The 13674-nt window shown below is 44.0% G+C and overlaps 1 protein-coding gene across 1 annotated transcript in view; it reads left to right on the top strand.

Moving 5' to 3' along the window:
* LOC124723022 (retrotransposon-like protein 1) overlaps positions 1 to 13674 on the top strand; it is a 297803-nt gene that overhangs the window by 158584 nt on the left and 125545 nt on the right. The gene's annotated exons all lie outside the window — the stretch shown is intronic.

Below are 13674 nucleotides of genomic sequence, written 5' to 3'. Positions count from 1 at the left end.
AGAAATTGTAATCTGTAGTCATCACCACTCCAGCCAAACGTCTAATGTATTCATATAATGGCTCTGGAGCCACAAAATGTGTGTTACTGATGCCGACATGAACCACGAATCGCAGCCAGCTGCACGTAGTTCACTCAGGAGATGCTGGCAGAGTCTCCTTTACGTACTAAACGGGACCGTCTGGCAAACGTTCTTAATGAAACTGGACATTCCTCACAATCCTGAGGGCCTCCCGGAGTTTAAATTTGTAATATGTGCCGTAGCGTAGTTTCATTAGGAAGAAGACGTGTCAGACAAATCTTCCGCCCTGTATTACAGCATCGAATTAGTTGCGCCTACATGTAGGTAAACCAATGTACTGAATTCCAAGACGGGCTGCTGTCGCGTGTTTCCGGCAATTCGTGCCAGTGACTTCAGTTAATTCCACGCACGCATTGACGTTCGCCTTATCATGAATGGCGCCCATGTTGAATGCCTCTAACGTGAATATGAAAAGATATGTCTATTTTCTGTAAGTCTTGTAGTTCTTACGCAAACGTCTTCTGAAGCCACGGAGGTACTTTTCAGTTGTTAAGCCATTTCTAAAACCAAACTGTACATTTGACAGCAAATTATGTGAATTTAAATGCTGCAGTAACCTTGTATATACAACCCTCTCGATAACTTTAGCAAACACCGATGGCATAGAAATAGGTCTATAATTGTCAACATTATCCCTGTCTCCCTTTTTATAAAGTGGCTTCACTACCGAGTACTTTAATCGGTCAGGAAACCGACCACTCCTAAAGGAAAAGTTACAGATATGGCTAAGTACTGAGCTAACATACGTGGAACAATACTTCAGTATTCTGCTAGATACCCCGTCATATCCATGAGAGTTCTTGGTCTTTAGTGATTTAATTATTAACTCAATCTCCCTCTTGTCAGTATCATGGAGGAGCAGTTCAGGTAACAGTCTCGGAACACTTTTTTCTAAGAGCGCTATATGATTCCCTGTTGGGACTAGGTTTCTATTTAGTTCACCTGCTATATTCAGAAAGTGATTATTAAGTACTGTACATATATGCGACTTATCAGTAACACGGACATCCCCACTACGCACTGATTCTATATTCTCGACCTGTCTCTGCAGACCAGCCACTTCCTTTACGACTGACCATATGGTTTTAATTTTATCCTGAGACTTAGCTATTCTATCTGCATACCACATACTTTTTGCCTTCCTAATAACTTTTTTAAGCACCTTACAATACTGTTTGTAATGGGCTGCTGCATTTAGATTTTGACTGTTTCTAACGTTTTGATATAATTGCCACTTTGTTCTACAAGATATTCGGAAATACGGAAATCCCTTTAGTCAGCCACCTAGGCTGCCTGTTTGTACCAGCCCCACCTACAATCACTACCTGATTCTCTTTAGTAAAATCCCTACGTAACCCCCCTATGTCAAAAGTCACCTGAGCCAATCCTGCATTAGGCTTCACAATGCTGGTGACCTGGTACTCACTCCCCAAAACTTCCTGCAACTGCTGGCCTACACCTCTACCATGAGAACTACCTAACAGCAGAACCTTCTTCTTTCTCTTAGACTTTGCAACTGTCCTAGCCACCGTAACTGCTGAGGTCTGCTGCATACTGCCTACATCTACAGCTACTAGAGATTCCTCTCCACTAGACTCTGACAGTTGGTCATATCTATTACAAACACCAATAGTAAAACTATCTGAAAATCTCCTTCTCCTAGCAGATCTCTTGCCAACAGCCAGCTCCCATTCCCCAACCCCCTTCTCCCTCCTCATCCTATCTAGCTCCTCCTGTGCGTTTTTCAACTGCACCTGAAGGGCACAGATCTTACGCTCCTGCTCCTCTATCAACTTACTCTTGCTACATAACCTGCAGTTCCAGGAGAGGATCTCACCAGAATGCCCACTGGCTTCCCCACTGCATTCCCCCCAGTGAAAATACTTCGACTGCCTCGTGATGGCTGGGTGTTGTGTGCTGTCCTTTGGTTAGTTAGGTTTAAGTAGTTCTAAGTTCTAGGGGACTGATGACCATAGATGTTAAGTCCCATAGTGCTCAGAACCATCTGAACCATCTGAAAATACTTCGAACAAGTCTCACACCGCAATCCACTACTCACGACCCTACGGCAAAGCCCACACTTCTCACTCATGGTAAAATTTTACAATTATTGAAACAAGAAAACAACTTTAAGTTCCGCTACTACAATAAGAAAATGTTAAAAACTGACTACAATTATCACAAACTTGCACTACAAGGGAAGTAACTACTATTATTGACAGTATTAATCAGCAACAAATGAGAATATAACAAAATACTAACACAGAAAGAAAATCAAACGTCTAATGACAGTAACGAAACTGAAAGCAGTTCGCAAAAATTTCTTCTGAAGTTATTTCACCGGAAAACACCAAGAACACCGGTTGAAGACTACTAAAGTTCCTAAATAAACTACTATACACAAACAATTAATTAGTACTTAGCTTTCGATGCGCCGCTACAGCTGCAACTGGTCAGCGCGGAATGTAAACACGGGTAAGAGGTTAAGTTGCTCGATACGAAACACTCACAAATATCAGGCCACAACACAAGAAATGTAGAGGTGAATGAAGAAACCACTAATAAGTCACTTATATAGTAAATATTATCACAAAAACAGTTAAAATATATATCTGAAACCTAAAAATAGATGAAAACTTAGAGAGCGATCTCACACGCAGTCACGCGCTTATAACGTCACACCAAAGCCCATGTTCAGGATCTTGTTCAGAAACTAAATGCCGCTTTATTTACCATTAGAACAGTATCTGAAATAAGTGACATTTCAACACGAAAAGTAGTATACTTCGCATATTTTCATACGCTTATGTCATATGGTATTATTTTTTGGGGTAATTCTTCTGATTCAAAAAGGATATTTTTGGCTCAAAAACGGGCTGTTCGAGCTATGTATGGTGTAAGTTCGAAAACCTCTTGTCGACCCCTATTCAATAGTCTGGGAATTTTGACATTGCCCTCACAGTATGTATTTTCTTTAATGTCTTTTGTTGTTAGCAATATTAGCTTATTCCCAAGAGTTAGCAGCTTTCACTCAGTTAATACTAGGCAGAAATCAAATCTGCATGTGGAATGCACTTCCTTGACTCTTGTGCAGAAAGGAGTGCAGTATTCTGCTGCATCCATTTTCAATAAGCTACCACAAGAACTCAAAAATCTTAGCAGTAGCCCAAACACTTTTAAGTCTAAACTGAAGAGTTTCCTCATGGCTCACTCCTTCTATTCTGTCGAGGAGCTCCTGGAAGAGCTAAAAAATTAAGCAAATTCCAGTGTTACATTCTTGATTTTCTTTATTTAAACTAACGACTTGTCGCCTGAATATGTTTCTTATATTTCATTTTATCTGTTTCTACAATCGTGTTATAATTTCATGTATTGACTCGTTCCATGACCATGGAGACTTCTCCTAAATGTGGTCCCACGGAACAATAAATAAATAAATAAATAACTCAGTACTTTCAGCCCCGTGCAACAAGTCAGCTATGTTGTTTAGGCTTACGACGATAGCCGTGAGACCAGTACCTACATTTGACTTCCACCCAGAGATCTCAGACCCCAAAATTGGCTCAGGCGAGGCTGAACCAGCGAGGTCAAAAGCATCGGGTAGTGCAATGGCGTCGTAAGGCATCAAGCGACACTAGAGCCACCACTGATGTCACAGTCGTCGCTTCAGTCTTCCCTCGCCTGTATAGCTCATAGAAACAATCGTAAGCATATCGACAGTGGCAAGCACAGCTTTCAGATGTTGACTGATAGTGGTCACCTCCTGCATTCGGACAGAGCAAGCAGGGTCGCTACACTGTTTCAGAACGTACAACTAGCTGACAAGATGAAAGATAGTTTTAAGCCTAACTTTTGGGGATGAACTGAAGAACAACAGTGAGATACCTTCACCAGTTAATCTAAAATTATGTGATTTGACTGACACTCAGCCTTGCGATAATCGAGCTGCACAGTTACGGTGGTCTAAGCGATACAAAGATAAATTAGTGAAATTCGAACTACAAAATGTAGAAGTAAGACGATGACGAACAGTATCAAAATTATTTAATCAAAGCAATGTGCAAGCTAAAGAATAAACGCTGAGCATTGATCACAACGGCATTGGGAAATAAAATAATTATCGAAGATAAGAATGGGAGGAAGACTGTTGTATGATGTAATGCCCAAACACTATGTAAAAAAGGCAGCGTGATATCAACAAACTGCATAGAATGTCATAGGAAGACAGTATTAAAGATGGCAGTTAATGTGAGCTTTCGAATCGGATCCACTACTACTTCAAGTAGCTCTTTAGTTGTCGTAGGGGACAACAACTTGATTCCTGGTCCTCCCACCAAGGGAAAATTTCTGCCATACAGGGAATCTAGTCCGTGTCGTGTGTATGGCACTCAGATATGCTTACCGGTCAGTTATCATGTAACGAAGAAGAGAATGCCAGTGACTACATGACTGTTATTGTATTGATATCTGCCGTAGTGAAAGGGATATTAAGAAAAATAATTCTGCTTATGCAGAGCGACAAGAATCGTGTAGCCATCAACATCAAATGTCTAACTCTGCAGCTGAATATGTGGAATTTCATTGTGAATTTCGAGAGTTTTATACAGTACACATGAATAAGTTATTTTCCGAGGAAAGTGTTAAGGGTTGAAGTGCACACTTTGGCTCAATATTCGTGTTAAAAAGTTGTTACGAAAGAGAACATCAGAATTCATGGAATTCAAACCTTGTTGACAAACAAAATGTGAACGAAGTCAAAACAAGCATAAAGTACGAAATGCACAGCGTGTTCAGCGAATATTCTACATCTACATAAATACTCCGCCTACCACTGTAGAGTGCGTGGCAGACGGTACATTGATCAATATTATCAATTTTCTTTCCTCTTCCATTCACGTATTGAGGGCTACAGGTCTCTGTACGTATCCCAGTTTCTCTCATCTTTTCCTCACAATCATTACGCTTACGCGAGATATACATTAGTGACAACGTAATGGCAGAGCAGTCTTATTCGAACACGGATTCTCTAAGTTTATCTAACAGGCATTCGCAAGAACTATGTCGTCTTTCCATCAAGGGTTCTCATTGAAGTTCCCCAAGCATTTGTGTTACATTTTCATATGGGGTATGCCGACCTGTTAACGATACTGTCTCTGAATTCGTTGACATGTCTACTACATAAGGACTCCAAAACAAAAACTGGAACAATATCATAGAATTGGTCGCACTATTTCTAGTAAGCGATTTCCTTTACACATTCGTCGCATTTCCCTGAACCCTTTAAAAAGATCTAAGTGTTCCAGTGGCCTTCGCTAATACTGAAATAACATGACAATCACATTTTTATGTCGCTTGTTAGTGTTATATCATAATACTTACACGATATGAAGTGTTCAAAATGTTCTCCACTATTCTAGTAATAACATAGCATAGAATTCTTTCTCTCCGTTACAGACATTCTATCGCTATCGCCTTTATCCCGCATTGTGCGCGGGGTTGGCGTGGTTAAATCGAATTTGGCATGTTAAATTGAAGAGGTGGCCGGATGCCCTTCCTGCCGCCACCCCGTACCCCTGGGACGGAATCAGGGTACCCCATCTGTCTGCGTCTAGTGTAAATCATGGAAAAGTGCAGATGTGTTTCAAATGTCTGCGAGTCGTGTAATTGAGGCGGGGCGTGGGGACCAGCCCGGTATTCACCAAGAGGGATGTGGAAAACCGCCTAAAAACCATATCGAGGCTGGCCAGCACACCGGCCATCGTCGTTAATCCGGCGTGCGGATTCGATCCGGTGCTGGCGCGCCTACCCGATTCCAGGAAGCAGCGCATTAGCGCTCTCGGCTAACCTGGCGGGTTCTTCGTTACAGACATTGTGTTGTATTTATTCCCAGTTACAGAGAGCTACCAATCATTACATCAAGTGGAAATTTTTTCAAGACTTTGTGGAAGTCCTTATTATCCAACGACGGTACTTCCCTGTACACAGATGAACCTTCGACGAATAATGCTGCATTGTTGCTGATTCTACCTAAAATTGTAATTCTGACTACCGAGACGGCAAAAAATCAGAGGTGTTTGATTTATGTTAAACCATTAAAGAGATCGAAATTGTCTGTACTCTCGCACAGTGACGACAGAGAACCGAAACGGATGATTAGAGGGGATGTGAACGAAGCGTTCCAAACGACTGAAGAAGGGGGCAGATCAAAACCAGTATCCGCGTAGGACTTTGATAGATGTACGTAACTGAATACCTATATCTCTGAAATCCGCCTCTTTTAGAATTATGGGACATATTTTATGTGCGAGTGACTAATCAGATTGGAAGATAAGAGTTCTGTGACACAAAGTGACTATAACAAAGACCAGTGTGATAAGTTTGGTAATGGAGGGAAGTGTTTGCAGTAAAACGTTTAGAGGGAGACCGGGGCCGGCCGTGGTAGCCGAGCGGTTCTAGGCGCTTTAGTCTGGAACTGCGCGACCGCTACGGTCGCAGGTTCGAGTCCTGCCTCGGGTATGGATGTGTGTGCTGTCTTTAGGTTAGTTAGGTTTAAGTAGTTGTGAGTTCTAGGGGACTGATGACCTAGGATGTTAAGTCTCATGTTGCTCAGACCCATTTGAACCTTTGTTTTTTTGGAGACCGGGGAAAACATGTTCAAGTGCACGGAGGTTACGATAGTTACGCGGAGATGAAGAAAAAGGAAGCAAGTAACAAAATTAGATTTAACATCCTTTCGACATCGAGGTCATTAGATACCGAGCACAATCTGGATTATAAAAGGATGGGGAAAGAAATCGGCCTTGCGCATACAAAGGAACCATTTGCATTCACCAATTTCTGTAAATCATGGAAAACCGAAATCTGAATGGCTGGACGTAGTTTTGAACCGTTGTCCTCCCGAATGCGAGTCCAGTGTATTAACCACTTCGATACCTCGCTCTGTGCAGAGATGAAGAGCTCTCACTGGGTAGACTAGCGTGGAGAGCTGCATCAGAAAAGTCTTCGGGCTGAAGATGATGAGAGCAGGAAGAACGTCAGTTCACGAGACAGAGACCCTCTCTAACCTCACCTCTCTTTGTCCATACATGATATAAGTGTTGATGTTATATTCCTTCACTTCTGATAGGCGTTGATTGCAGTTCCGCACTGTCCTTTACTGAACAAACTACGAGCTTATTGAGTATCTGACGTGCTTTTTGACTGGGTTCAGGTCTTCCTGTCAGACAGGACTCAAGACGTTCTTAACGGGACATCATCACTTTTAAAAGAAACTTCGAGAGTATAGCCATGGAGTGTTACAGGGCCTTCATTGTTCACTACATTATATATGATCCATAGAAAGTAGCAAAATCAGAAAACTGTACCGAAAAGCAGAAACATCTGCAATTGTTCGGAGTTTGGTATACGAACTGACAATTGTCTTTCAACACAAATAAATGTAAATGACTGCTCGCAAATTGACAGAAATACATTGAGTTCGATTACTCCATTGGTCATAAACCTTTGCAAATAGTGAAAACAATAAAATATCTGATAAAAATCATATAGAGCGGACTAGAGTGACGCGACCGCATAAAACTAGTTGTAGGAAAACCAGATGCCAGGCTGAAATTTGGTGGGAGAAGGAAAGAAATCTGATTATCCACTCTGTCGGCAGATTACTCAGTGCTGCTCGTCAGTGTGGAACTCCTACCCGGTGGGCTTAATTGAAGACAGAGAGAAGATCCAAGAGCATTTACCCCATATCTTCCTTGGTATACATTGTACCCACACAAACCATCAACTGAAGGCGACTGATTGAATTAATAGTGTGCATTTTCCTCGTGATTCCATTAAGACGAATTACTATCCCGACATGCATCTGCACTGTGTACTAGTGCAGGAGAGTCAGACTCAGTTTTGTCTTACGTTTACAGTAACGTCATGTTTACGTGACTGGTGCACTGTTATATACTTTTTGAAAGATATTGGAAAGAGGGAGGCGATTTTCAAATAAAAACAATAGGGAGCTTTTTAAAAAATGTGTAGTGCTGATCATATGTTTGTAATAACCAAAGATACAGACGATACAGGAAAGCCAGTCGTGTTGATTAACGCCTCCTAGTATCCAGACATTTGTTTGATATATTTCTTATTTTGCTTCTGGACAAATTGGTTCAAAATGGATCAAATGGCTCCAAGCACTATGGGACTTAACATCTGAGGTCATCAGTCCCCTAGACTCAGAACTACTTAAACCTAACTAACCTAAGGACATCACACACATCCATGCCCGAGGCAGGATTCGAACCTGCGACCGCAGCAGCAGCGCGCTTTCGGACTGAAGCGCCTAGAACCGCTCGACCACAGCGGCCGGCGACAAATTGGTATTCGGGATGGTGTTTATATCCTACTCTGCGTTTGTAGAACACAGTTTATGATTACTCACACTGGCGGTCAGCCCAGGGACCGGTGGAACAAACAGGCCGTTCCTGAGGTCGATAATGAAGAAGTTGAAGAAGTCAAAGACTACGGAGGAACGAAGTTTAGATTGGAGCAAAATCGTAGTTAAGTGTGCCAAAACAGTCCAGGGAACTATCCGAGCCGCGCGGAGTGGCCGCTTGGTTTGAGGCGCCAAGCCACGGATTGCGCGGCCCCTCCCGCCGCAGGTTCAAGTCCTCCTTCGGACATGGATGTGTGTGTTGTTCTTAGCATAAGTTAGTTTAAGTAGTGTGTAAGTCTAGGGACCGATGACCTCTGCAATTTGGTTCCACATTTGAACATTTTTGAACAATCCGAATCGAAAATGTCAAACTGGCTGCGTCAATTACGCTACAACTAACGGAGCGCATTGAACACTTACAGCAAGGTGACAGGAGTCATGGGATACCTCCTCAATCGTGTCGAACCACCTTTTGCCCGGCGTAGTGCAGCAAATCAATGTGGCATCGACTCAAAAACTCATTGGAAGTCCCCTGCAGAAATACTGAGCCAAGCTGCCTCTATAGTCGCCATAATTACGAAAGTGATGCCAGTGCAGGACCTTGTGCATGAAGTCACCTCTCAGTTGTGTCCCATTAATGTTCGGTGGGATTCATGTCAGGCCACCTGGGGGGCCCAATTATTCTCTCGAATTGTCCAGAATGTTCTTCAAACCAATCGTGAACAGTTGTGGCCCGGTGACGTGTCTTGGAACATGAAATCCATTAATGGGTGCAAATGGTCTCCAAGTAACTGAACATAACCATTTTAAGTCAATGATCGGTTCAGTTGGACCAAAGCACCCAGTCCGTTCCATGTAAACACAGACCACATCATTATGGAGCTACCACCAGATTGCACAGTGCCTTGTTAACAATTGGGGTCCATGGCTTCGTGGCATCTGCGCCACACTCAAACCCTACCATCAGTTCTTACCAACTGAAATCGGAACTGATCTGGCCAGGGTACGGTTTTCCAGTCATCTATGGTCTAATCGATATGGTCACTAGCCCAGGAGAGGCGCCACAGGCGATGTCGTGCTACTAGCAAAGGTACTCTCTTCGGTCGTCTGCTGCCATAGCCCATTAACGTGAAATTTCGCCACATTAATACGTTCGTCGTACGTCCCACACTGATTTCTGCGGTTATTTCACGCAGTGTTGCTTATCTGTTAGCGCTAACAATTCCAACCAAACGCGGCTGCTCTTGGTCGTTAAGTAAAGTCCGTCGGTCACTGTGTTGTCCGTGGTGAAAGATAATGCCTGAAATATGGTATTCTCGGCACATTCTTGACACTGTGGATCTGGAAATACTGAATTCCCTAACGATTTCCGAAATGGAATGTCCGATGTATCTATCTCCAGCTACTATTCCGCGTTCAAAGTCTGTTAATTCCCGTTGTGCGGCCATTAATCACGTCGGACATCTACTCACATGAATCACCTCAGTAAAATTGATAGCTCCGCCAGTGCGCTGCCATTTTATACTGCGTGTTCGCGATACTACCGCCGTCTGTATGAGTGCACGTCGCTCTCCCATGACTTTTGTCACTTCTCTGTAATAGAATATGGAGAACAAACTGACAAACGTGGGCCGCGGTGTCTGCAGGCACTCTAGCCCCAGTGGACGGCCCCACGTGACACGCATGCGGCTGCAGTGGTGAATCCCGCGCCTCTCCGCTTCTCCCAGCGAGCAAGCTGCAACCGGAGTGTGAAGCCAAATTATCTCTTACGAAATTCAAACCACTGTCGAGAACTAGAGTGAGCAAATCAAATAAGGCATGCTTAACAAATAAAATGAAGCTCCCAGAAAACATGGTCAGACGTGTGTGTAACTTCGTACATGCGTCGGAGGTTTGAGTCCTCCCTGAGGCGTGTGTGTGTGTGTGTGTGTGTGTGTGTGTGTGTGTGTGATGTCCTTAGCCTAAGTTAGTTTAAGATAGATTAAGCAGTGTGTAAGCCTAGGGACCGATGACCTTACCAGTTGCCGGCCGCGGTGGTCTCGCGGTTCTAGGCGCGCAGTCCGGAACCGTGAGACTGCTATGGTCGCAGGTTCGAATCCTGCCTCGGGCATGGATGTGTGTGATGTCCTTAGGTTAGTTAGGTTTAAGTAGTTCTAAGTTCTAGGGGACTGATGACCACAGCAGTCGAGTCCCATAGTGCTCAGAGCCATTTGAACCTTAGCAGTTTGGTCCCATAGGAACTTACCACAAATTTCCAAATTTTCTGTGGTCATCAGTCCCCTAGAACTTAGAACTACTTAAACCTAACTAACCTAAGGACATCACACACATCCATGCCCGAGGCAGGATTCGAACCTGCGACCGTAGCAGTCGCACGGTTTCGGACTGAAGCGCCTAGAACCGCTTGGCCACCGCGGCCGGCACGAATGTATGTATGTGTGTGTGTGTGTGTGTGGTGTGTGTGTGTGTGTGTGTGAGAGAGAGAGAGAGAGAGAGAGAGAGAGAGAGAGAGAGAGAGAGAGAGAGAGAGTGGGTGAGTTTTAGTGTGGAGTAGGATTCGGAGGTGGAGTGGATCCACCAGCATTATGTCGTGGGTGGGTCAGTCACTTCCTGAAACATTTGTTTCCATCTGTTGCGTACAGCATACGAAGCTCTGACAGCTGCAATTGATCAGGATTCTGTGTTACTAACATGCGAGAAATTGAGAATGGGTGTCGCCTTTGTTAAGTGGTCATGGAGCGAGATTTTGTAGGAATGCGTAATATTACTCCGGTGTGCACGATCATCTAAAATGCACTACTACCATTGCAATGCACTGCACGCCCACAACCATCCATATGAAGTGTATACAATGGATGGCTTTGGCAGTTAGCATTGTGTGTTTCTACTGCAGTTTTTCTGGCGAGAGATTTGGAGGACGAAGAAGTAGTTCTCTTGCAAGGATTTTGTACATACTCTGTCTGGCTTCGGAATCCATATCACGACTGGATGCTAAAGAAACCAAACGACATCTGGTACGATAACCGATAAGAGCACAATTATTCTTTTACAAAAGCTTTATTAGTTTGTATATAATCTACACACAGAATATGGAAAAAAATCTGGATACGAAATAAGAGATATTTACTTTATTGTAAATACTGGTGGAATGTGATCACATGTAGGCGTACTTGCAGGGAAAAAGTAATATATTCTAGAGTGTTTACTACATTAGAGGATACACGAAAAATCTGTTTATCAGACTCAGTTCCCATTTTGACTCCTTATAAAGGGTGGTGGACTGGACATTTCGCATTTTGTTGTTCAACGGATCTTAAGGAAAAAAGTAACATAAAGTGCTACTGTCTCCACAGATAATATTATTTCACAGCTCTCAGAAAAAAGAAGCAATGTATAGAACAGACTAAGGCACTTCCTTACTAAATAAATTTCTCCTTTAAATGTAGGTAATGTAGAAACTATAAACTGCGACTCAAACAAGAACAGGCCGTTGCCGATGTGTAAGCAAAGTTTACAAATTACTTTAGACAAATATAAGGAAACAATCTGGATAGGGAAGAGGAATACACGATATCTGTATTTATTGTAAATACTAATGGAAATTGGTCACTTATTGGTGTATTCGCAGAAAAATAATGGAGTCGAGAGCATTAGTACATTAGAGCATCTTCGAAAAAAATTGTTTGTAAACCTTCATTCTCATTCATATCGGCTTAAAAATGAATGAAATAAAACCCGAAATTAAAATCTCCAAATATTCTTGGTTACTGAAAGGTGTGGTGTACCCAGTAGCACTAAGTCTACACTGTCTTCTAAGTGTTTAAGTGTTCCAGTGATAAAACATGGTGCTACTGTGACATATAGCAATGGATATCAGCTTACATGACACTCCAGAAATGAGAAAGAGATATAGAGGAGAAACAGCCGCTTTGTATATTCAGCATAGTTTATATGCATTACATATATACAGTCACAGGGGTTAGCAAAATATGCTATATAATTATATTTATACACTCCTGGAAATTGAAATAAGAACACCGTGAATTCATTGTCCCAGGAAGGGGAAACTTTATTGACACATTCCTGGGGTCAGATACATCACATGATCACACTGACAGAACCACAGGCACATAGACACAGGCAACAGAGCATGCACAATGTCGGCACTAGTACAGTGTATATCCACCTTTCGCAGCAACGTAGGCTGCTATTCTCCCATGGAGACGATCGTAGAGATGCTGGATGTAGTCCTGTGGAACGGCTTGCCATGCCATTTCCACCTGGCGCCTCAGTTGGACCAGCGTTCGTGCTGGACGTGCAGACCGCGTGAGACGACGCTTCATCCAGTCCCAAACATGAACAATGGGGGACAGATCCGGAGATCTTGCTGGCCAGGGTAGTTGCCTTACACCTTCTAGAGCGCGTTGGGTGGCACGGGATACATGCGGACGTGCATTGTCCTGTTGGAACAGCAAGTTCCCTTGCCGGTCTAGGAATGGTAGAACGATGGGTTCGATGACGGTTTGGATGTACCGTGCACTATTCAGTGTCCCCTCGACGATCACCAGTGGTGTACGGCCAGTGTAGGAGATCGCTCCCCACACCATGATGCCGGGTGTTGGCCCTGTGTGCCTCGGTCGTATGCAGTCCTGATTGTGGCGCTCACCTGCACGGCGCCAAACACGCATACGACTATCATTGGCACCAAGGCAGAAGCGACTCTCATCGCTGAAGACGACACGTCTCCATTCGTCCCTCCATTCACGCCTGTCGCGACACCACTGGAGGCGGGCTGCACGATGTTCGGGCGTGAGCGGAAGACGGCCTAACGGTGTGCGGGACCGTAGCCCAGCTTCATGGAGACGGTTGCGAATGGTCCTCGCCGATACCCCAGGAGCAACAGTGTCCCTAATTTGCTGGGAAGTGGCGGTGCGGTCCCCTACGGCACTGCGTAGGATCCTACGGTCTTGGCGTGCATCCGTGCGTCGCTGCGGTCCGGTCCCAGGTCGACGGGCACGTGCACCTTCCGCCGACCACTGGCGACAACATCGATGTACTGTGGAGACCCCACGTGTTGAGCAATTCGGCGGTACGTCCACCCGGCCTCCCGCATGCCCACTATACGCCCTCGCTCAAAGTCCGTCAACTGCACATACGGTTCACGTCCACGC

The sequence above is a fragment of the Schistocerca piceifrons genome, chromosome X (genome assembly GCF_021461385.2).
Source record: "Schistocerca piceifrons isolate TAMUIC-IGC-003096 chromosome X, iqSchPice1.1, whole genome shotgun sequence".
NCBI classification, from domain to species: domain Eukaryota; kingdom Metazoa; phylum Arthropoda; class Insecta; order Orthoptera; family Acrididae; genus Schistocerca; species Schistocerca piceifrons.
This window is presented reverse-complemented; position numbering and strand designations above follow the sequence as displayed.